This window comes from Rousettus aegyptiacus, unplaced genomic scaffold (assembly GCF_014176215.1).
Source record: "Rousettus aegyptiacus isolate mRouAeg1 unplaced genomic scaffold, mRouAeg1.p scaffold_m13_p_2, whole genome shotgun sequence".
NCBI lineage: Eukaryota > Metazoa > Chordata > Mammalia > Chiroptera > Pteropodidae > Rousettus > Rousettus aegyptiacus.
In genome coordinates this window covers 110,451,088-110,477,801 of record NW_023416295.1, presented here as the reverse complement: position 1 = coordinate 110,477,801, position 26,714 = coordinate 110,451,088, and the positions used below count along the sequence as shown (strand labels likewise).

The 26,714-nt window shown below is 32.9% G+C and overlaps 2 pseudogenes; both read right to left on the bottom strand.

Moving 5' to 3' along the window:
* Positions 1-69: 69 nt before the first annotated feature.
* Positions 70-3,661, bottom strand: LOC118613591 (annotated as a pseudogene).
* A 22,132-nt stretch (positions 3,662-25,793) lies between these two features.
* LOC118614357 lies at positions 25,794-25,912 on the bottom strand (annotated as a pseudogene).
* Positions 25,913-26,714: the final 802 nt, after the last annotated feature.

Genomic DNA, 26,714 nt, shown 5'->3' with positions numbered 1-26,714 from the left:
CACACAGGGCTGGGACTCAGCCTACCCACCCACAAGCTAGGCTTCTTGTCATCTGAGTGACTGCCTATGCTAGGGGGATCCAGGGCCCCCACGATGCATAGGTCCACCCCTCCCCTGAGTCACCTGTGCCTCAGTGCCCACCTCTCCACTGACCAGTGGTGACACAGCACCTTCTACATGCCCTGTGGATGCCAGTGCCACCATTACCTGCTCCATGGGGAAGCCCATACACTCTAGCTGCTGCAGCCACAGAGAGGAAATGGAGGACTTAGGCAACCATAGTGGACTTTCGAGATCCTGTGCTGGCCCTTTAAGAAGTGAGGCCTGGATTCGTCCTATAACATCTACTCATCCATGGCTACCCACAGTGGGGACCCTGGGGCGAAGCTTGGCTTGGCTTAGGCCAAGCCCACCTTTGAAGAGCCCTCCCAGGTTGGTTGCACAGGTCCCTGTTTTGAGGGAATGGGGCTGAGTCTTTATTGTGGGACCAGAGACTAGGGGAGGCCATGTAGAGAGGTCCACAGGTGGAAAACCCTGCCAGGGGTCCAGCAGCAGCTCCAGAACCAGGGCAAAGCTGGGGCCAGCCCCCACCAGCCACAGGCTGCTCATTAGCAGCATCAGGACTGAGGAGGCAAAAGGCAGTGCCAAGGAGAGTAGGTCAGGGAGTTCTCTGACACACATAGTCTGGCTGAAAGTGGTCGAGTACCCTAGTCCTGGGGCTGTATGCTGTGAGCAGGAGCCCAGTCATCCTTAAGGCCCAGTCTGCTGTGGCATCTGGTGCCATCTTTCTGCCCCCTTCTCAGCGAGTTTTAGCCCTAAACCCAAATGATCTTATATGGAACATGCTCCTCCTTCTCGAGTCTCTCAATTCCTAGGTATCCTTTTCAAAGGTCAGATGATTGTATTTTGTGAGTTTATTACTGGGTTCTCTGTTCCACTCCATTGGTCTTCACATTGTTTTAAAATGACAGTACTATACTGTTTTGATTACTATAGCTTTGTAATATATCTTGAAATCAGGAGGTATGATGCTTCCACCTTTGTTCTTGCTCAAAAGTTTTTTGGCTATTTGGAATCTTTTGTGGTTCCATATGAATTTTCAGATTGTTTTTTTGTTTCTTGGTTTTTATTAAAAATGCCACCGAGATCTTGATAGCAATCTCATTGAATATGTAGGTCACTTTGTGTAGTATGGATATTTTAACAACATTAATTCTTCCAATTCATAAACACAAAATGTCTTTCCATTCATTTGTGTTTGCATTATATTCTTTCATTTTTTAAAATAGTTTTCTGCATACAAGTGTTTCACCTTAGTTAAATCTATTCCTAAGTACTTTATTTTTTGATGTTATTGTACATGGAATTGTTTTCTTAAATTCCTTTTTTAGTAGTTCATTGTTAGTGTATAGAAACACAATGGATTTTTGTATGTTGATTTAGTATCTTAAATTTTTTTCTGAATAACAATTTTTTTGGTGGAGTATTTAGGGTTTTCTTTACATAAGATAATGTCAAATGTTAACAGTGATAAGTTAACCTCTTACTTTCTGATTTAGATGCCTTTTATTTTTATTTCTGCCTAATTGCTCTAGCTGTAACTTCTAGTACTAAGTTGAATAAAAGTGGTAAAAGTAGGATCTTGCTTCATTGCAGACTTCATAGGAAAAGCTCTGTTTCTGACCATTGAGAACTATAAGCGTTTTATAAACAGACTTCATTGTGTTGAGTAAATTCCTTCTATACCTAATTTGAGAATTTTTAATCATGAGAAGTTGTTGGATTTTGTCAAATGCATTTTCTGCATCTGTTGAGATGGCAAGTGATTTTTATTCTTCATTCTGTTAATGTAGTTTATCATATTGACTGATTTCCATATGTTGAACCATCTTTGCTTTCAGGAACAAATCCCACTTGATCATGGTGTATTGTCCTTTTAAGTGCTGTTGAATTCAGTTTGCTAATATTTTGTTAAAGATTTTAGATTCATGTTCATCAAAGATATTGGCCTCTAGTTTTCTTTACTTGTGTTGACTTCATCTGATTTTGGTATCAGGGTGATACTGGCCTAATAAAATGAGTTTTGCCCCCTCTTCAATATTTTTTGGCAGAGTTTAAGAAGAATTGGTATTAATTATTTCAAATGCTTGGTAGAATTTACTTGTGATACCACCTGATATTGCAGTTTTCTTTTTTGGGAGTTAATTTATTACTTATTAATTCTTCTTATTCTATATTTGTCTGTTCGAGCTTTCTATATCTTTTTGATTTAGTTTTGGTAGGTTTTATATTTCTAGAAATTTACCCATTTCTTATAGGTTGCTTGGCATTTAATTGTTCATAATAGTCCCTAATAATCTTTTTAAAAAATTTCTGTGACATCATTTGTAATGTCTCCTTTTCTATTTCTTATATTATTTATTTAAATCTCTCTTTTTAATTTTTTGTTGTTGTTGTTTTTCTATTCTCTATTTGATTTATTTCTGCTCTAATGTGCATTATTTCCCTCTTTGGCTACCTTTGGGTTTATTTTGAACTTTTTAACATTCTTTGAGGTGTAAAGATGTTTATTTGAGATCTTTCTTCTTTCTGTAATATAGTCATTTATTATTATAAATTTTTTTCTTGTGCTTTACCCCACAAGATTTAGTATGCTGTATTTTCATTTTTATTTGTTTTGCAATATTTTCTAATTTCCATTTGGATTTTTTCTTTGACCCAATGTTTGTTCAAGAATGTATTGTTTAATTTCTAGATATATGTGATTTTTCATATTTTCCTTTTGCTATTGATTTCTAGTTTTATTCTACTGTGGTCAAAAAAACCTTTAAATAATTTCAATCTTAACTTTGTTAAGGTTTGTTCTGGGACCTAGCATCTGACCTACTCTGAAGAATGTTCTGTGTGCACTTGAAAAGAATGTTCAGTGGACTGTTCTGTATGTGGACTGTTCTGTTAAGCCCAAATGGTTTATATTGTTGTTGAAGTTTGCTGTTTCCTTGTTGATTTTCTGTCTGTATGATCTACCCATTACTGAATGCGGGGTATTGGAATCTCTTACTATTATTGTATTGCAATCTATTTTCACTTTAGATTTGTCAGTGTCTGTTTTATATATTTAAGTGCTTAGAGGTTGGATGCACACACACAGACACGTATGCATATATATATATGTGTGTATATATATATATGATTGTTATCTCTTCCTATTGAATTGACCCTTTTATCATTATATATTTACAGTTATTGACTTAAAAATCTATTTTGTCTGATACAAGTATAGCCATCCCTATTCTCTTGCTTGTTATTTGCATGGAATATTTTTTCCATCCCTTCACTTTCAGTTTATAAGTGTCCTTAAATCTAAAGTGAGTCTTTTAAACAGTATTTGCTTTAATCTTGATTTTTTAAAATCCATTCAACATTCTAAATTTATTTTTATTTTTATTTTTTTTCTCCCTCTTTAATTCCTCCCCCCTTACTTCCACCCCTGACCCATGGATGTTGCCGTTTCCCCTTAAGAACTAGATCACTGAAGATGGGACATCCCTTACCACATACTTGTGCCCCCTCCCACACACTTGAGGCATGTACCTGGGGCCTGGCACACCTGGGGTACCGTCTGAAGCTCCACCTTGTGTGAACCCAGGAGCTTCTGCATGCAAAGCAGATGTGCTAACCACTACACTATGGAACCATCCTCTCTAAATTTTTTGTAAGTTAAATTTATTAGGATGACATTGGTTAATAAAATTATATAGGTTTTAAGTGTACAATTCTATAATACATCATTTGTATATTGCATTGTGTGCTTGCCACCCAAAGTCAAATCTCCTTCTCTCACTGTGTATTTGACCCCTTTTACCCTTTTAAACCTGCCCCCTACATCTTTTGATAGGTTAGTTTAATACATTTACATTTAGAGTAATTATTGATAGATAAGAACTTACTATTGCCATTTTGTTGTTTTCTGTTTTGTAGTTCTTTTCCTCTCTTGCCTTCTTCCTTTGTTATTTGATGATTTTTCTCATGGCATACTTTAAATATTTAAAAAATTTTAAATCTATTATAGGCTTTTTTTGTGCTTACTATGAGACTTACATAAAACTTCTTATAGTTATAACAGTCTATTCTAAGCTGATAACTTCAATTGCATACAAAAACTCTACATTTTTAGTATTCCCCCACTTTATCTTGACTGCAGAATATACTCTTTTTTTTGAGAATACAAAAGTATTTATTAAAATAAAAAAAATTGAGCTAAAATAAAATAGTATTGGAGTTGGGAAAAATAAAGAGCTTATCTGTTTGAATATACTAAAGAAAAGTGAAAACAAAATTAGAAGTCTGGTATAAAGAAGTATATCTTATGCAATCATAAGATTTTTCTCACCTTCCAATATGAAATAAGTACTGGCAAAAATTACCAGAGGCCAGAAAAACAACCTGGCAAAATGATTAAAAAAACACAAAGCAAGAGAATATTCCCCATAAAAATAAATGATTAAATAGTTAATAGAAGAAATGCTGGGGGAAAGGAGGGAAAAAAGGACTATACTTTTTATATCGAATCTTCATAAACAGTTTTTGTGGTTATAGTTATTCTTAATACCTTTGCCTTTTAATTTTTATACTCGGGTTAAAAGTGGTTTATGCAATACCATTACAGTACTACATTTTCTCTATTTCTTTATAGATTTATCTTTACTAGTGAAACTTATCTTTTTATACTTTGTGTTGCTGTGTAGTATCCTCTCATTCCAACTCGAAGAACTACCTTTAGCATTTCTCGTGAAGCAGGTTTAGAGGTAAAGAACTCCTTTGTTTTTTGTCTGTCTGAGAAAATCTCTCTCTCCATTTTTAAAGATCAGTTTTGCTGGATCTAGTAATTTCATTGGCTTTTTTTTTTTCTTTCAGGAACTTAAATGTATTATCCTATTTTTTCCTGGCCTGCAAGGTTTCTACTAAACAAATCAACTTATAATCATATGGGGGGTCTCCTGTTTGTGATGAATCACCTTTCTTTTGCTGCTTTCAAAATTCTCTCTTTTACTTTGACTTTGACAATTTAATTTTATTGTGTCTTGGTGTAGACGTCTTTAGATTCAACATTTTTGGTTGTTTTTGGGCCTCATGAATCTGGATGTCCATTTCTGTCCCCAGATTCAGGAAGTTTTTAGCCATTATTACTTTTAACAAATTTTCCGCTTCTTTGTCTTTTCCTTTTCTTTCTGGAACTCCTGTTATGTTTACAGTGGTCATCTTGATGATATACCGTAATTCTCATAGGCTTTCTTCATTCATTTTTATTCATTTTTATTCTTTTTTTTTTTTTGTCTTTCTGATTGGATAATTTCAAGTAACTTGATTTTGAATTCCCTAATTTTTTCTACTAATTAATCCAATCTTAGAAGCTCTGTTGATTGATTTCCTGATTTTATTTAGTGTTTATTTGTGTTTTCTATGTTTCCTGAAATTCTTTAATTTTATTATTTTGAATTCTTTGAGCAGTTCGATTTCCATTTCTTTAGTGTCATTTCTTAGAGCTTTATTTTGTTCCTTCGATACTGTCATGCTTCCCAGAATTTCCATGATCCTCGAAGCTGTATATTCGTGTTTGCACAGTTGGAGAAGCAGTCATCTTTTCGAGTCTTTACAAACTGGCTTTGGCAGTGAAAGTTCTTTACCAGTCAGCCCAGCCAGACTTCTGGCTGGTGATCTCCATAAATGAGTGGGTCTGGTAACAGGGTCCATGGACAGGAAGGCTTGAGGTTTGTATAGTTTAAAACACACAAAATTTAATTTCCTTTTATTTTACTCTATTACTTGTCTTGGAGTCCCTTTCTGAGAGCATGAAGTAGCCACAAGATATCCCTACATGAACGTAATAAAAATAGAATGTAATTTATTTATTCTTATATGTAATATTTAATGTATACAAAAGGATATATGCATACAGGAAAAGAATAAAATGTGTTGGTCCATTTTGATTCCAATATCACACATATTATTTCATTCAATTTTCTTATGAACACATACAAATCTGTGTTCTAAGAATCAAACTCATTAAAAAAAAAAAAGATTTCATGAATCTTGGCTACCTTTGACCAAATGCAATTGCAAAGCAAAGCAAATGGTTAGGGATTTTGTGTATTACTAAATTTATTTAATATTTTGAATGTAGCAACTCTAGCTATCAACCTATATGAACAAATCAAGATTTTTCTTGACATCCAACAGGCTGTCTTCAAATTCCCATCTCTAAAATATTCAAAAAAATAGTCCACAACCTCTTGGGCCAGTCAAATAAAGTATGTATTAGAATAAGTTTTTGCCTCAACTTGTTTTTAATAATGTCTTTAAGAGATGTCCCTTGCATCTTAGAAGAACTCAAAGAAATATTTCGTTTTATTGTGTGATGATAAAATGAAATGCTGTCTCCTATAATCTATAGGAAATAATAATACATTGTTCATAAAATGTAGTTTTTCTTCTTTTAAGGATGCATTTTAACTTCTTTGTTCTTTTCATTATACTTGTGTGTGATTTGTTGGGGATTTCTTTATAAGCTTATTTTGATATGGTTAAAGCTTTTCAAGAAAATTAATTTCAATACGAGGGATTTTAAAACACATTTTTGTACTCTAACATCATTCTTTCATTGCAGTTCCTCAAATCCATTTTGATAGTGTAAATATTTTATCCAGATAACTGAAAAAAATGTCTGTATTAATGATTTTCAATTCATACTATAGGAATGTATTGGCAATGTCTTTAGTCCACTATTAACCTTGGGTGTTTATTAGGGGAGTGAAGGGAATGAAAACCTTTGGGAATGAAGTCCTATAGCCCCATAAGCTATAAAAGACAGAAGAAAGAAAGAAAAAATGTCCAAAAAAATGTCCATAAAATTGTCCATTGGCTTCTATTTTTCTCTTCTCACACTTTTGGACACCTAGCTCTAATTATTATCTCTTTGGAGAAAAAGCCACTCAAGACTCAACTTCCTTAATTTTAGGGTCAGAATAAAAGGTCCCTGAATACAGAAAGTTTATCCATCTTTCAACTAATTGTTTTGCTTTGCACACATTGCAGATATTAAGTAAATAAATGTTGATTTTAAGAGAGGTGAACTTATTTATTATGTTCTCTGTTTATTCTAATAATTATATGAGAAAAGAATTAGAGGTTTTCTTTTTTGCTTCCTGAAGCAGCTTATCTTCCAGTAAGCCTTGGGACAACCTCTTGCTTCCTTACTATTTATCTCCAGATTTTGAAGTAAAATCTTACATTTCATCAGTGTTTGCTGCCTCGGTAAATCTTGGGATAATCTTACTATTCACATTTTCCATATTATTATTAAAGAGGAAGCTTTATTTTCAATCCACTGGTGACATAATAAAAAAATTAATAGGGTAAAATTAGGGTGAAAAGTAAACATTGAATTCTATGAACTGTGTATTGCAAGATTTACTTCCAAGTTTAAAAACTATGTGCTTCACTTGGATCTGCTGGGGAAAATTGTTTCATATGAATCATCTGTATATTCCAGATAAGACATGGAATGGCTTGTTTTTCTTAGTATAAAACTTCATAAAGTTTTTGTTTCTCCAACAGGAAGTAAGGAGGTCATTAAAATTTTCATAATAAATTGGTTCAATTTAATTGATTAATATTGTTTACAACTTAACTTCTATCCTTGTAGTATTAATCATAAAGTTCTTATTAAACTCCACAAGGGAACAATATAAATTTTAATATTTATATGAAACATGACCTTAATAAGCAAGACTTCAGCTGTTCTGCATTCAAGTAATCATTTTCTTAATAAATATAAATAAATGACAATCACATCTATAGATCTTAAAGAGAAAAAGCAGAATAATCCCTGCTATTAACTTTTTCAAGCTGTTTTCCTAAAATATTTCCTACAGAAATATCTTTCTTTTACATCCTAGTCTCAGGTCAAAACCAACATAATTTTTTTTTTTGTAATAAAGACAAAGATTTCTTAGAAATTTGGAGAATTATTATTAAGACAAATATTCAGTTGATGTAGATGAAACTATAAGCAACATCATATAATTATATAAAAAATGACTGTTACACAAGACTTAGACATTATGCACAAATTGATCAGCTTATATATATATATATAAATATATATAAATAATGGGAAACAGATGAGTGAAATGGTCAGATTGACTGTGTGGAGGCAGCTTAACCCAAGAAGAAATTAAATAGGGCACACATACAAAGGTTTACATTTTATATAAGAAGCAGGAGAAGATTCCTTCCTATTCAACACATAAATATGTGGCCCATGGCAAGGCAAGAAGATTGTATACTTGGTCTTTTCCCTCACAAGCAAAGAGCTTGCTATTTCACCTTTATATCAATTTACTAGGTTATGTTTTTTGAAATAGGAAAGAAAGATGTATTCTGATGTATTCCTGAAAGCAGGAGGATTATTTCTTGCCTCAAGCATAGTATATTATGAATTTCATGTGAGGCTTGGAGAAACTGAAGTGTGGTCACTTCTTTTTAGTGCAGAGGGGAGCAAGTTCTCATAAATATGCACAAATAATTACTGTTTTCAATATTTATAGAGATGACCAGTAACTCATAAATCTTTAGAAAATATTTGAAACAAGAATGGATACTTTGTCTGTTCTGTTTTGTTACTTTCATTAGGTGTTTTCAGAATGATTCGTATTATTAACTCTCTATCAGATCATTGTCTTTATAAAGGTTTCCTCTAATAGAAATCTCATTTTGATTTTCTATTCAATCTGATGAGGGTTTATCCCAACTAATTAGCAAGCAACTATCAGATATCTGTTCTACAGCAAATGAAATCTAGGTATGATTTCTTACACAAAAAAGATCCAAAGAAATTGGCAAATGAGTAAGATAATCTATGAGAATTATGCAAGTTTTATCTATTTTTAACTGTTGTATTGTGTGATATAAACAGGTGACCAGATTTTACAAAATCCAAATCAGAACCCGTGTTCCAATAAATTGTTTTTATCTTATTATTTGGTATGAGAAATGGGAAAGGTAGTATAAGTGCTGCAGTAATGGAATTTTCAAGATACTCTAATAGTTTATGGAGACAGCAAACAGATTTTGAAATTAGATTTTTTCCCCAAAACCTGAGATATAAAAGTACTTTGGAAATTCAAATATAATGAAGAATAATAAAAACTGGAACTCTACTACTCAGGCTTATATATTCAAGGATAATCATAAAAGATTTTTTCTTATTTGTCTATATTAGTGAAAAATTTATCATTAATCAACATTTGAGAAACTGGTGTTGAAGTAATCCAATATGACCTTAGAACACAATGAGCTAGATTTTTCAAGCAAATTGAATTTTGGTAAACAGAAGAAGAATCAGAAGACATTTCAGCTCAGAGAAATTAAATGTCTGAAGAAACTGAATCCAGGAAGAATCCAGCACATTTGTAGAATTATGATGAGGGTGATATTTAAGTAAAAATTACATATTTTTGTTTAGTAGATATGAGGAATCATCAGCAAAATGAAGCCATGATTATGGAAGGCTTGGAAAACCAGATAGTATAGGCATGACGGAGTATCTGAATTATTTAAACACTCCTATTTTAGTCAGGCATGGAGTAAAATAAAAGATGATTATGATAACTTTATATTTCTTTAAAACTTATATCAATGATAGATCTATTTCATGATGACTGTATTTTTTTCCCTAAAAAGTGAGTTCCTTTTTTTCTAATCATTTAAAACACATTGAAAGAATTTTTTCTCCTCCTTCTCCTTTTTTTTTTTTTAATCTCTCTCTCCTGTCTTTGTCTATGTTTTTCTCTCTAAACAAACACACATACATATGGTCATCAATTGAACTTGAATGAATACAAGAAATTGGTTGATTTACTTTCACAGTATTTCTTTTACTTTTCCTATGATACTGTAATTTCTCTTATGTCCTAAAAATGTTTCTGAATAATAGAACAAAAACAAATTTCATGCTAATTATTGGAAGGTAGAAGGAAACTAATATGTTTTAAGCAAAAGTTACCTGATAGTCACTGACCTGTACACATCCATTTAATTTTCTATGCAACCATAGTAAGAAAAGATTATCTTCATATTACAAATGAGAATATTGAAAATCCACGAGTTTAATCAGTTGCCTAAGAGCACACAATAGGTAAATGCCAGAGGCTAGATTTGAACCCGGATCTGTCTGACTCTAAAACCCTTTCACTCTCTGAAACTACTTAAACAAAATACTACCACCATAGAGTCAGTGGTCTAGAAGATTAAAATTAAAGTGATCTTTTCAATACCATCTTGGTTTGAGTTAATTCAGTAAAGTGTGTGTTATTTTTTATCTTTCAATTATGAACCAGGAAATAGTCAGTTGTCAATCATTTTAATTGAAAAAAATACAACTGATTAGAGTTTTTATTTGTTTATAAGAAGCCATAAGATATGTCAAGAATCATAGATATCATGACAACTGTTTGTTTTCAACAGAGACTATAAACTGCAGGCAATTTTCCTGGTAATAAATAGTGAAAGCAATGATTCTGGTTAATATATATATAGCAAAATAGAATTAGCCCTTTTTTCTTTATGACTCTCATGTATCCTCATTCTTACTGCTCATTCTGTCTTATCTGAATAGTGAATGGTACAAACAGAAAATCACAAAATAATCACATACTAATCTTAATACATGGTACCCTGATTAGTGAATTTACTGAAAAATAAATGCTTTCCTCATCCACTTTGTCCCTGTCTATGTATCAGCAACACCTATCTGATAGCTTATCAAGGAAAAGAAAAAGTTAAGGTCTTCATAGCTCTATGCAGTAATTATCATTCTAGTCTCATTCATCTACCTCAATTACTTCCTTTTGTTAGAGAAGTATTATCAGTGAACATTTGTTCAGTCTTTACTATATGCAAGGTCCTGCTTGAAGCACAATTACAAGCGATGGCTTACTTATTTCTAATAGTTAACCCTATGAGGCCCATTCCCATATCTCTGCTTTACAGATGTAAAAACCCAAGGCATAAACTGGTTATGGAGTAGGGATTTTAACCCAGATGCTCTGACTATAGAGACCAAACATTTAAGTCTTATATTGTATGACTCAATGTTGATAAGGAATTTAAACTGTTCTAAGTCTCATTTTTATGATTGGTAGTATGTGGATAAAATTTCCTAACTTTCAAAATTGTCAAGATTAGATTAGGTAATTTATAAAGATGATAACCATAATGTTTGACACAAGCATTTTCTCAATAAAAAGTAGTTGGTATTAATTGTTATACATTTAATTATATATTAAGCTTAGTGATATATTTATATGAGTGAAATATGCATTATATGTTAATTATCATCATCTTCATTTTTATTGTGACATATCTGTTTACTTCTATACCTATAGGTATAGAACAGGATTTGTTATTTACTTTTGTACTTGAGGTTCATCATATATGTGTTTAAAAATTAGCAGCTAGTTAACACATGTTTATTGAACTAATTAGAAATACACAAAGTGATTAAATAGTGCCATGTGTTTTGAGAGCTAGTTTTTGAAATTAATTTATACTGTCCATACTATAACTAAACTCTTGTGAAATGGAAGAATTTGATACCTCTTAAAATTCCTTAGATAAAATATACCATGGTTTCTATAATAAAGGACAAATAGTAAATTTGGACCATTAAATAAATTGAGAAATGCTAAATATTGACGAGTATATAAAATATTCCTGATGACATTTCTACAATAGCTCTACCTAGCAGTGTAACCTTCAGAAACTCACAGATACAAAGCCTAGATATTTAGTCCATAGTGATTGCAGAGAAAGATCTGTTTTGTCCAATTATTCTCTAAGCAGCAGTAATGTGTTTCTTGAGGGTATTATAATTCAGAAAAGGTACTATTAGATATGGAATATATTTTTAAAATTTTGGTAACCTGGTAGTTTAGCATATAGCATATATAAATAGAAATGCCAAATAATTGTAATATCATAACTATGATCTAATAATATATATACTGATAATTGTTTAAAGAGCGACAGCCTTATCAACTTGTAGGTGCAGAGCGAAATCAGTGAAGGAGGACTGGAGCCTATGAAGAGAGATTGGTATGTTGGCGCAATATTTAACCCAGTAAGTAATTTTAGGAGTATCTGATTTTTTTTCTATTCTGTTTTTTTTTTTTAAATTCATTCAGTCTCATCCAAGCATGAAATTTCTCATTAATTCATCCTCTTCATCACTCATGCATTTTATTAATTCTCTTTCTCTCTCTAGTGTTCTATAGTAGAAATGGTATTTATTCATTTATACATTCATTTAACAAATACTTATTGAGCGCCCACTAACTCGATGGATTTTGGTATGAGATGTTAATGGGTTCAAATCCTGACTCGACCACATAGCAGCTGTGTAACTTTTCTATAATTATGAATTTTCTAATCTATATAATAGATATAGTGATACCAAACCCCCAAGATTGTTGTGAGAAATAAAATATTGCCACATGTGAAGAAGACCACTTGAACTCAATCTTGCAAATAGGCAGATACACAAATGAACAAATAGGAAAAAAGAACACATTCTGTACACTGTACAAATCAATATAAATGGTTTTTAGGGGAAAAAAGTAGAGATATCTGCCTGTTTTCCAGAGATATGTGGTTATTTCCTATTCCAAATTACTGCTGACAGTCTGGATCAGAGATTGCACTATGTAAGGAAGTAAGAATTCTAAGAAATAAAATTAAGGAGCAAATTTGTTAGGGGCAATTAAGTAAGGTATTTACAATAATCGGCATATGTGTATCAGGAATTAGAGAAAGTGACATTGTGGAATATGATAAGAAAAAGTCTTGCACAAAGTGAATTAGAGTGAATGTAGACAGAATATTCCAGTCAGTATAGAGTGTGTTCTTATATTGTGTTTCTTAGTCTCATAGTTACTCTTGATTTAATTCAATTAATCTGATTTATATTAATCAGGTTTAATGGAAAAAGTGGACTCCAGCAGGATTATAATGGGGACATAAGGAAAAGGATAGCTTTGTTTGTAAAGTACATAAGAACATCTAGGAATAAAAAAACTCAACGAATTAAAGAGAAACTTGATTATCATTTACCTTACATTGTTAAATAATATTTAGTGTCCATTTTAAAATGGACCTTACAGACATCTTTTTTGTAAAAATAATTACAAATATACCTGACTCCCTCTCTTTCTTCCCTCACCTCTCTGCCCTCTCTCCTTCCATTTCAAATATTCTGGCATGAATACAAACATGTATAACAATAAATAATTTTACAAAGGATATTTGAACAATTTTAGTACTTTAAATAAAATAGCATGATATACTAACCTTTCTTAAAAATGAGCTTTAAAGAACCTACTGAAATTCAGGAAACTCGCATAGATACTCAATTTCACAGCTAATGAATACATATTTATATTTAATCACATCTTTTAATGTGAATCCCTCTATTGGTCTGAAGGCACCAGACCCTACCAAAAAGGGCCTACTAATAAATACATGATGCTCTAAAAAACCTTGGATTTTTCTTTTTCTTTTTTTTTCAAAACTTTGTACAGATTGATTAGAAAAATATGGTTTATGCATCCTTAGCATATTCTTTTTACCTATAAGGACAATATCTTTGGATAAAGCAAAAATATATTTTTTAAGAGTAGATCATGGAGTAGAAACCACAAAAAAATAGAATAAAGGGAACAGAGAAGGAGATAATAATTGCAACATGACTGTTTTTTTTTTTTTAACAGCTTCTAGTGCAAAACCTTTTTTTCTGCACAATTTAGGCTTTTCAGAAAATGAAGTATAAGAATTTTAGGTGGCCCTTAGAAAAAACCCCACAGATTAGAAGGCTTAATCTGAACATGAAAGATACTGCCTTCACAGAGGTAAGAAGAGATCTTACTTGGAAAGATCTGATAATAGCAAGAAAAGGGTGAATGAAAGAATAGGAACAAATTGCCATTATTAGCAGGTCTGCATAAAAGTGAGGACAAAGAAATATTGTGTCCACAGGATCAGTGGAAGGGTGTGGCATGAATCCTGGCAATAGGGTTACCTGTTACTCTTCCTGTCTTCTCTTGAATTAAGAAATCACTCCCATTTTACCTTAAACCGTGATTTCCTACATATCCCTTTGGTCAGAGCCAACACAAGTAAGATAGTCTACAAAGCTTGAGGGATAGGTAGAAATTTCCTTTGACTTAAAAGATAACTTCTGGAATTCTGTTTTTTCTGGAATTTTGTTTTCAGAGATTAATTCTTTGGGTTCTGAAGCAAACTCTCATAACAGTAAAGAAAGTAAAAAAATAAAGAGAGAAAGAAAGAAAGAAAAAGCAAGCAAGCAAGCAAGAAAGAAAGAAAGAAAGAAAGAAAGAAAGAAAGAAAGAAAGAAAGAAGAAAAGAAAAGAAAAAAGGAAAGGAGGGAGGGAAGAAGGGAGTGAAGGAGAGAAAAGTTGAGTTTGGTCATTGTCAAGAAAGAAAGGAAAATAAATTTGCAAGCAACACCTCCAATAAGGGCCTAATATCCACAATATAGAAAGAACTCTAATAACTCAATAACAACAAAAACCAAACACTCCAGTTAAAAAATGGGCAGAGGACCTGAACAGACATTTCTCCCTAGAGGATGTACAAATGGCCAGCAAACATATGAAAAGATGCTCGATGTTGCTAGGTATTAGGAAAATGCAAACCGAAACCACAATGATGCCATCTCACACCTGTTAGAAAGCTTTTATCAACAGGACAAGTAATAACAAATGTTGGAGAAGATGCAGAGAAAAAGGAACCCTCATACACTCCTGGTGGGACTACAAATTGATACAGCCACTATGGAAAACAGTATGGAGATGCCTCAAAAAAACTAAGAATCGATCTACCATATGATCCAGCAATCCCTCTACTGGGTATTTACCTCAAAGACTTGAAAACCCATATCTGAAAAGACATTTGCACACCGATGTTCATAGCAGCATTGTTCACAGTGGCCAGGACATGGAAGCAACTGAAGTGTCCTATGATTAATGATTAGATAAAGAAGCTGTGGTATATATATAAAATGGAATATTACTCAGCCATAAGAAGAGATGAAATGCTGCCATTTGAGACAACATGGATGGATCCTGGAATAATCATGCTAAGTGAAATAAGCCAGACAGAAAAAGTTGAAAATCACATGACATCACTTATATGTGGGATATAAACCTAAAAGCAACAAATGAACAGGACAAACAGAGACTCATGGACATGGACTATAGACTAGTGGTTGATTACCAGAGGATGTAGGGGAAGGGGCATGAGTGAAGTAGATGGGGTTAAAAGGGATCAAATATGTGGCGACAGAAAGAAATCTAATTATGGGTGGTGAACACATAATTTAATATGTATGTGTGTGTGTGTGTGTGTGTGTGTGTGTATATATATCTTACTGTTGAATTGTATATCTGAAACTTATGAATTTCATTAACCAATTTCACTATAATAAAAACAAATTAAAAATAAGTTAATTTTTATAAAAAATAAAAACAAAGAGAACATAAAATGAAATTTCAACGTAGTGATTTTTTAAAAATGTCCAACATGCTGCCTCTTCTCCTTGTTGAAACTCCAGATCACAGTGAGAGAAATCCCAGAGAGGCATAGGAAATCCATAGAATAAAACTGACTCTGCCTGGCTTCTCAGCACATAACTCATGAAACAACAAATCTTGTAGAATAATACAAGTCCACATGGGGCCTGAAAAATAGGGCCATCCATGCGGATGGGAGAGTGACATATTACCAATTACACCAGAGTGTGGTGTTTAAAAGTAGACTAAAAATAGCCTAGGGTAAAGACAAGGAGGACATTGTGACTATAGGCCATATTGAAAGAGCATAGCAACAATAGGTGGTGTTTCATGATAATGTTGAGCAGAAGAGATGATATGTGCTTTGAACGGAAACAGGAAATTCAGGTGCCAGCGATTGGACCATATTTCTTCCACAACCATGGCCCCACACTCAGGTGGCTGAGTTGCCTTTATTTAGTACAGTTATCTTATCCAAAGTAAATGAAGTGAGTTAGGAGTTATATTTCAAAGGAATAAAAATATATGTTTTATTTTAGCTCAACTAATTGAACCACACTGTCAAAATTAATTAAAGATATCAAATGGCTTCATACTTAATGTTGAAACACCGAAAATATTTTTAATGCATTCGGCAAGACAAAGATATCTACTACCACTAAAACTATTCTGGATTGTTCTGAAAATTCAATATAATGTAAAAAAAATGTTACAGAATTGAGGCCACCCATTATCACTGTAGGTCAAATGATTGCCTTCACAGGAAACCAAAAAGAATCAACTGAAAAGCAGTTAGAAATAGTGAAACAGTCCCCAAACTGGTTGATTACAAAGTATGCATAGAAAAATCAATATATGTCACACTATTCAAAAGAACATGATCAAAGACCTAAATATAAACAACAAAGCTAAAAAAAATTAGATGAAATTATTGGAAGAAATCTCTATAACTTTTAGTACAGAAATCCTGAAAAAAAATATAATATTTTAATTATATATATCAATATAATTATATATGTCTACTTTATACTGAAATATGATTAAATTAAAATAAACATTTATTATTACATTGATATGTATCATTAAATATGTATGATTGAATAAAAATATAAATGATGTTCAAAGATATACTGAGAAAATATTTGTGAGATACATAACAAAGTATTAATATAAATAATATACAAATAACTTTGCATGTAATATAGTAGATAAGCACACAATGCTGGGACCTCCCTGATGAAATTTGAAATTCACTTTGGCTCCTTATGAGCTCTGAGACCTTGAGAAAGTACTTCTACCTCTCTAGGCTCAGTCAGTGCTCTCAGCAATATCAATACACTCATATGTGAATAGTTCCCAAATACTCAAATACTTTATTTATTTATTTAATTCAAATAGATTTTTGAAACTCTCCTGTTATGTATAAAAACCAGTTTTACTAGAAAAAAGTTGGTAGTGGCAAAAGACCTCTTAATAGTTCACGAAGATGGTTAGGACTTAAAATCATTTAAATATTACAAAATTAACTTTCAGAGAAAGGAATGTTTTATCTCCTAAGAAGTTCATTTTATTTTATTTTTTATGTTTTCAGAAAAATTCCCAAACAATTGTTATATATTTTATAGTTTTTTTTAACGATGAAGTAAATATAATAATTTGAGATATAATTCATAGCTTCTAATTTCTTTGATTAATCAAAAGTTCATTCAGAGGAGTTCATTAAACTTTGGTAATTGGTTTAATTTCTGGGTCATGCTTTGAATTTTGAAATATAAGTTATATATTTCGATCTCTCATTCAGTCAATTTCAGAAAATTTCTTGCCACACTTGAATACTCTTTGAATACCATTTTGTTTGTTTTTTAGACAAAAGTGTATTGAATTGATGCACAAAATATTCTTAAACCCCATAAATTTGTATAATGGAGTATATTTCTCCTTTTGATGATATTACTTGCCATTTATAGTTTTTATGGAAATGTCCTATGATGTAAGAATACTTTTTATGTAACATCTTCAATGACCTAAGTTCCAGCGGAAGTGTACTATGTAATATATGGTTTCATTAATATTAATTATATTCATCAATACAAATTTATAAATTTTTTCTCAAGAAAATCAATTTTAAGTATCACAAATGGATGCAGTTTTTGGTTAGTCCTTTGGGACTGAGGCAGTATATTATAGATCTTAGGTCATGCTTGGACAGGAGCTCTCTCTGGGGAGAAAATTAGTTTGGCTTACATAGGAAATTTTATAAAGAAGAACCCGTTACTTAAATGAAGATTTTGTTTAGAAGCAATGTTCCATAAAACCAGAGAGAGTGTTGTTTACCAAGAAATAAAATTTTAGGAGCTAGTTTAATATGTTTACAAAGTAAACAAAGATGTATTTTCTTTCATTCTTTCACTCTTTTTATTTCTCCATCATGTTATCTGATTTTCTATTTACGTTTATAAAAGAATCAAGTCCAGCAATGCAAATTAGATTGCCAGGGACAAAAATGTGTTTTTTTAAAGTAAATTGAAAATTTTGCTCCATTTTATTCTCTTAGGATTTGAATAATCAACTTTCCATTTTTATCACTATTCTCTTGTGACGTGACAGCTGACATGTCTAAAACATGCCAATAGTTTTCTCCAAGTCCTTTAAGACTTTTCAAGTCTAAGTCAGAGATTATTTCTTTCATCATCAATTAGAGGCAAGAAAAGCCCCGATGACAATTTTCCATTAGCCTTGTCTTTAACGTGTCAGTGCAGTTCAATGCGAACACACCAGCAGCTTTAAAGTAAGATTTTTATAAATGTCCCATTTCCTAGCTGCCTGAACTTAGACGATTCTCAAAGATGCATTTTCTCAATTGGCAATAATAATACCTATCTCTTAGAGCTATGATGAAGATGATGTAAAATAACATATGTAAAAGGATATATGTATAAAGTACTTAGCACAATTTCTGACCCATAGTGATATTCAATAAGTATATTTATAGTCTATCTGTTTTCCATTTCCTTTCCCATTCTCGAACTTATAAAGTCTTCACTAAAATAAATCATATTAATTGTCAATATTCTGTACTTGGCTGAAAACTTTGTAGATGTCTAACTCCTTGGAATATACTTTCATTTTGTATTGAAAGAGAAAAAAAACCTGATCCAATTGTAAATTATGTTAAAGAAAATTATTTCATCTTCATTATTTCATGTGCATGAAGAGAAATTCACAAACTTTTTCAAAATGCATTTGTTTTTTTCTGAACATAATTTTAAAATATTTATTAGCTTCTAGTTTTAATCAATTTTGTCGAGTAAATGCTTCCTATTTATTTTAATGCTGACTCACTTCAAATATTTTCATTTCATTTATTTTAATATAGCAATGGACTTGTCTCATTAGCATCTTTATTTTGAACTCTTGCTTGACACAAGTGCTATTTTAATGATGATAAGACATTTTATATAGACCACTGGTAGGTAGGTATGAGCACATTCAGGAAAACATCGTATAATAGCAAAGTGTTTTAGTAAAGCAAACTAATGATATGGATTTTCTTCTGATTGAGGCATATTAATTGGAGAGAGAAGAATCTCCATTCATATTTAAGATTTGGTTGATTTACGTTCCTAGGCTCACCTAAAGGCCAAGGACTCTGGGAGAAAAGTCAAGAAACTAGCTCTAGCATACTTCTATTAAAAAACCAAACAGAACTCATCTCTCCATACATCCTCTAAAAGCACAAGATGAATATACATATTCTTTGTTAATTCATTTACTCAAAAATATTTAATGGGCCCTAATTATGTACCAGACATTTTAGGGATACTTAAGATATATCAATGTTCCAAACAGACTACAATCTCTGACCCTATGGAGCTTACATTTTACAGTAAGATTTGGTTAGACAGCAGTAAGTATTATCCATAATAAATTAATAAAGTATATACTTTGCTTAAAGTTGATGAATGCTTTAAAAAAGAAAGAAAAGCAGGTTAAGTGGGGACTCGAATACTGTGAAAGATGGTGAACTGTTTTTGACCCATGAATAATGATAAGGTTATACTAAATAATGAACTAGGAGGTCAGAAAATGAGAAGTGGAACGCTGTATTCAAATACAATAATAAAATGGTTGCTTATTGTACCAATCAATATTCTCAGGTGAAAATAAGGTAGAAATTTATTAAAGTTCATTAGGTAGTTTGAAGTGTCTTCCAGAGAGCCAAAGACTAGCAGGAAAAATCCCTAATGATGTTGTGTGAACTGTTGTAGAAAAGAAATAACTGTTATCCCCAAGCTGCACAAATAGCATAGTTTTGAGTCAACACGATTTGTACCAAGGATGCTAATAAGGGCCAGACCACAAACTTCCACCAAGGCTATTCTCAAAGGGTCTTTCTCCTTTACTCCATCATTCACTGCAAGATGGATTCTGCACATACCCACTCCTTGTTTTTCCTGCCTGTTTCATAAAGATTCCTCATGTTCTTGCTAGCTACCTCACATAGGTGCGTCTAATCGGCAGAATCTTAGTCACCAGCCTATGTCCTGGCTGGCGCTAACAGTCTTGGGATTGACTTTAGGAGAAAGGATTTCCCCAAATCCTCCAAAGGCATTCATATGATTTAGGGCAAATCAAACATGACAAATATACACAACAGCAAGGAATCATTGATTAGCTTCTGAGCTATACAACTTTAATTTATGTTTGACCTAACTCTTAATTATTGATTTTTTTTTCAAATTCTAAAAAAGTATAACTCCGTGTCTTTTAGTAACAGAGTTTTGGAACACTAATGTTTCAAGCAAGTGGATTTTTCTTTCACGTAAGATAAAGACAGAAAATCGGTTGTTGATGATAATAGTGGTTTTCATGATGATTATATTTGAATATCTAGTAAAAAGTGAAAAAAAGTTTTCTTGAAGATCATAAATCTAAAGATAATAAACCTGAAAATTATAGTTTTAAATATAGAACTCTAGATTTTTATATGCTATGGGAAGTAGGTATATTCTAATTTAGCTCTCTTTTGATATATTTATTCCTTCCTAGGAGCAGATTGAAAAATTTATTCCTCTCTCCTTTACAACTAATAAGATTAGATAATGATTGAGTAAAATACTGTCTTAAAAAATATATGCAACTGCTGGGAAAATCACAGTTATAAAATTATATACTATGAACATCAATGTAAACATTTTAGTTATGACTTATGAACTATATATTTTCATCTATGGATAATATTTTTCTTCTTAGTTTTTTCTCTTCCTTTTCTTAACTTATATCTAATTTTTATAGCTTTCATCTATAAAGTATTCTTAAATAAATTCATTATTCATTTAAATATTTTACATATATTTATAAAGAAGTCAGGTGCACATAAATAATGGGTTGTTTCATAATGGATTTTTTTGTTTTGCCTCATTTAGGTAAAACGGAACTGAGCTAAAAAAACTCTGAACAGTTTTCGTAATTTAGGTCATTACTAAAGAAAGGCAGGAAGTGAGGCTAAACTTTTTAACAAAAATTAGAAGGATGATATGTGTGAATATGTGGAAGAACTGCAGGTAAATTGCATTGGAAGAAGGAAGAGCATTAAAGAAAAACCTGTCTGGCATAAGGTGAATACAATGAAGGATGGAGTACACAATTGTTGGAGACAGTCTTCTTTTAATGCAATTTTTAGACCCAAGCCATTTAGGGGCTGCTAATGTTCCCCGTAGAGTCACCCTTTTACACTCTGTGCTATTCAGTTCATACACCTGACTGTGCAGGAAGAAAGAATTCTAATTGAGGCCTTTGTGGGATTGTAAAGCAAACTTACTTTCATCGGTTTATTACTGGGTGTTTCTATGCAAGGCTGGCAGAAAATTGGGCTATGCATGAGTTCCTTTTGAATTAGTCAGTGAGACTCCGACTTACTACAATTGAAAAAAACTTTGTAACAGTTGCCAAGGATATTTGGACAAGCCAGATTTCCACAGCTTCCCACCTGGGAATCCTGACACATTTGTCACTTCTTAAATCAATCAGTGGCCTTGCTGTTTTGCTACCTTTACCAATGGCAGGTCTATTCTCCCCAGAGATACTGAGAGCCTGGCCAAGGGGGCTGGGCTGTTTTCAGAAACATTTACCAAAGCCAGGATTGTCAAACTGCAGTTCTCCCTTGAGCTAAAAACTTTAAACATGATCATGATACAATTCCCTGGACTATAAGTAAAAGAATTTTAGATTAAAACATCCTGATATGGTTGACAAGGTAATAGATGCAACATTCAGAGAGATTAATCTGATCATTATCCAAAGAAAGAATGGAAGGGAGAGCCCGGCCTGGCACACCTTTTATGATGTCGAACACAACAACAAAACAAAACATCTCTTTAGAACACACTTCATCCTGATTTTCAGTGCTTTCTCACATGTATTAGCTCATTTGATTATAACAACCTCACGAAGCTTGAGACAATGTAATATGTGGCTGAGTACAGGATTGGGAACCCTAAAATGTGGATCCAAGCGACAATTAAATTTGTGTCACTGGCATCTGAGTGGCATTGTGTACAAGAAAATGTGAAGATAAATGCAATGATGAATGAGCAATGGGTTTGTAAAAGGCTCTACAGATATAAAGCACTGATATTATCATCGAAGTGGACAATATCCAAGTAAACAGGATTGTATAATATTATTTATACGACCTAGGACATCTGTGAAGATTCCCAAAAATGTATGAAGGAGGAAACCCACTGAAAAACCAGACCCCTTGGACAAGCAGGGTGATTTGGACTATCCTTATTTGTGCTTGAAAAGGAAAGATGACCCTTGAAACCTGGATAAATCTAGGACATCTGGGTTATATAAGGAACTCTTTGAAATGCAGCAATTATTTTTGGTCAGATAACACTGCAGGAAAGTTTTTACAATTCTGTTGTATGTGGAACAAATGGTACCTGTTCAGGTACTGGAAATTGAATGGTGCTGCTTATTTGTAGAAGCAGCCGCTATGAGATAGCAGTTTTGACTTAACTGTGAATCGATGGTAGAGAGAGAGAGAGAGAGAGAGAGAGAGAGAGAGAGAGAGAGAGAAAGAATTATCCAAAAGACAATAATTTTATTTTCAGACTCTAGAGAAGTTTAGTCTCAATCTCCCATGAAAAATTAAATGTGTGTGCATATGCATCACACACGCAAAAAATAAAAAATGCTTACTGTAGGGCAAGGCTCAGGAATTTGGATGAAATTGTGAACAGCACTATTGAAGCTGTTCTAATTTTAAATTTCTTCTTGCAGCTGCAGCATTCTGCCCTATTCTCTATGAATACAACACATTGATTTAAATAAAAATAGTTATCTGCATCATGCTTCCCTTACCAGCTGCAGAACTATCATAAGACTTTGATTTATACTCTATTAGAGATGTAGAAATAAAGTCATTTAAGATTAAAATAGTAATGTATCCCATTTCAGTCCCTAGATCTTGTCAAGTTTAACCTAATGTCAATTAATGTGACTGTTTTTATATTTAACAAAGAAATAAATCTTTCTCTCTCATTCTCTCTCTCTCTCTCTTTTTTTCTGCGAAGGAGAGAGGAAACCTTTTTGAATGTGGGACCTTTACGCTGCTGTTCACACATTCTGTCCTAGAGTCAGTTGCATAGTTGACATCCTTTACAGTAGTTCCTGAACACCCCGTGGTCTTTTCTTGTCTTTGCAAAGCTTCTTCATCTTCCTCCTATTCATTATTGGAAAGTCTGTCTTAATACATTTTCTCTCTTAGTTGCCCCCTTACAAAGATAGTACACACAGACAGGAATCCCTTTAGGCGCCCCTCCTTTGTGTTGCCAAAGCACTAAAGACCTCTCTCTATAGCAACACACAATTCACTAGAGCCTGATACAAGCACAGGCCATATTTGCATATTCCCCATCATTGTATTCTTAGCACAGATCGCTCAGTAGACCCTTAATAAAAACAAAATAAATAAATGAAAGGAATGGCTATATTGCCTGTTTTCTTGCTTGTCTCTCCTAGTACCAAATACTCTGCCTAGTGCAAAGTAGGTGCTTAATAAGAAATTTATGTTGAAGAAGTAAATTCAGTATATTACAGTGATTTTTATTTGTCTTTGTTGACCATAAAAGGAAAAGATCTGTGAAGGCAGTTCTCATTGTTACTAGAATAACTTAATAGTACCTATGATGGTTAAAGCATCTTGGTTCAAACATTCTCACTTATCCCACTTCATCTCTTGCCTCTTAGCAGACTTCTGCTCTTTACCCCACACTACTGCCCGCTGAATAACTGCAGACCAACTCTCTTGTTGCCAGACCGTTGCGAGTTATTCCTTCTATCAGAAATATCCTTCATGCTTCTTTGTTTCTTCAGGCAACCCTCAGGGCTGGAGATCAATATCACTCACTCAGAAGACTATGTCCTGATAAACTAGGTTGGCATTAGGTGAGTTTTCATGTGTTGTTACTTTTTGCATATTGAGCTTACCCTGCTTTAAGAGCCATATTTTGTTATAAATTATTAGATTTCTGGTCCTTTTAAGTCTCTTTCTACTGTAGGACTTTGAGGGTCATTTCACTTAATATAAAGCCCCAAGTTCTTAAATATGGAGCGCAAGGACCTAGGGGAAGAAACCACTATTTGCCATTTCAGCCTCATCTCAGCCTTAGGACCTTTGGCCATAATGTTACATCTAGTTGAAAAATTCTTCTACTTCCCACGAAAATTCCTCATCTTACAGTCTTCCCTGAGAGCACAGAGGCTCTTCTGTAAACCCAGTAACTAGTTAATTTGCAGTTCCAAATATTCATTGCATAAATTAATGAACTACCACTGTAAAGCTGACTATAATGACCAACACAAGTAAGACATAAACATATCACACTCTAGTTAAATATGTAATGCTTTTACAAAATATTCAGCCCAACTTCTTGTTGGGCTATAACAGTTAAGAACCAGGAGTCTGCTGTGTTGTTTTTGCATCCTTATATCGATTAAATCCTTCAACAAGAATATCAAAGTAGTATTTAAAAGGGGAAGTGTTGTTTATCCCACTATAGTTGGGAGTGCATGAGTTTAATGCCCACATCAATAAATAATCAATGCAGGGTTATATTATTCACCTGGGCAAATTGTATAAACTAGATACTCATTTTTCAAATTAAGCTCCAGAGCTATTCCAATTAAGTAAGCTGTAGAAAGGTGTGAGGGGGGAGAGAAATGGAAGTAGGGCATTTGAGTGTCTGAGCAAGAGAAAAATGATGGGGGAACTTAACGATCAATTTTATATTATATAATGAAGTCAGTTTGAGAAGCCAGATTGCAGGAACAGGTTTTCTTAATTTTCTACGTAGCATCTAGAATCCTATATGCCTTAATGAACTGAATCCTCCTTGTACTCAGGCAACTTATGTAGGAAGGACTAAGAGCTGCTTAGTAAGCCTGCTGTGCAGGTACAGGAAAAGTTAGGGCCTGAAATTAAAATGTTACACAGAAGGCACTGGTGAGTCAGTGAAGGGATTTAAAAGAAGAGATGAATAATGCGTGATTATTTCATTTGAGGTTTAAACTGATTGAAGTCAGGAGTAATTAATAATACCTCAAAAAGAGATTTAGAAATATCATGGACTCTGTCTCCTACAGCTGTAAAAATTGAAAATATTAAATATTCAGATTGACCACATATTAAGCTCTTGGCGTATGTCAGCTGTTCAACTACGAGCTTTCTGTATTTTATCTCTAAGCTTCTCATAACCTTATGAGATTCAGGTTGGTATTATTATTATCATTTCAAAGATGAGGGCATTAGTAACTGTCCTATGTCACATGCACATTAGATGTCAGAGCTAGAATTTGAACCCAGGACAATTGCACCCCAAAGGCCAGGCAATTTCCTCACCACTTAGTGCATATTTAATTTATTCCTGAAAATCATACCGTTGATGCAGTGTCATTAGCCTCATTTTATAGATAAGAAAATTAAAACCCAGAATTCAGAAACTAACACAAGGCCATACCTCCAGTCAATGATAAGCTGGGATTTTTTATTTTTTATTTTTTAGGTGAGGCAACCCTTGCTTGGTTGACCTCACAGATTGCAAGGATCTTGTCAGCTTACAATCTCTTATTTATTTTTTACGCCTACAGCACCTGGTCTTCCTAGGTGGTCTCCCATCCAAGTACTAACCAGGCCCCACCCTACTTAGTTTCCAAGATCAGATGGGATCGGGCTTTTTCAGGGTAGCATGGCCGTTGTAAAGCTAGGATTTGAACCTGTCTTTTTCAATCCTGAACATGGTCTTTTTTTTTTTTTTCTGCTAGATTTGCTTTGATATGGTAATCCTATGCCATACTCTAGTGACTCTGTGTCGGAGGACACAAAAAATCATTTAACTTTTACATAATTAAGAGTTATTTTCACATGGATAAGTACACATGGTACTTGAAAATTGTGGCTATAAATAATAGAAATTTCTTAAAACCAAGCTTACACAGGCTTACATTTCAATATAATTTTGCTGTTTTGAAATTATTTACATTTAATATTTATGCATTTGAAATAAGTTAATGTCACTATTTGATCGAGTTCCTGAAATTTGAACTGATTTGTTAAATCATTAATTTTTGTTAGCAAAATCTAGTCTATCCTGACTAAAAATCTTCATTCTTCCCAGCGCTGCCACTTTTTAGTTAAGTAACATTAGGTAAGTTCTTTGATCTTTCTGTACTTCAGCATCCTTGTCTGCCAAATGTGAGTAATAATAATGTTGATATTATAGGGAAGTTGGGGAATTAAACTAGTTAATATATTTATGGTTCTTAGACCAGTGTCGGTACAAAGTAAAAACTCTTCTTCAACTTCAATCCCCCATTACTTCAGATGCTTACAGATAAAAGAGATGAAACACTTTGTATAGTCTAAGAAGTTAACCAGGCTCTTCAAAGTAGCCATTTCAAAGCTTTTGCTAAATTTTTGGACATGTAAAGGGGAGCCCTGACCTGCATAGACAGCAGGAGCAATGGGACCTAAATTGCTCTGCATTAGAAAATGAGAAAGAT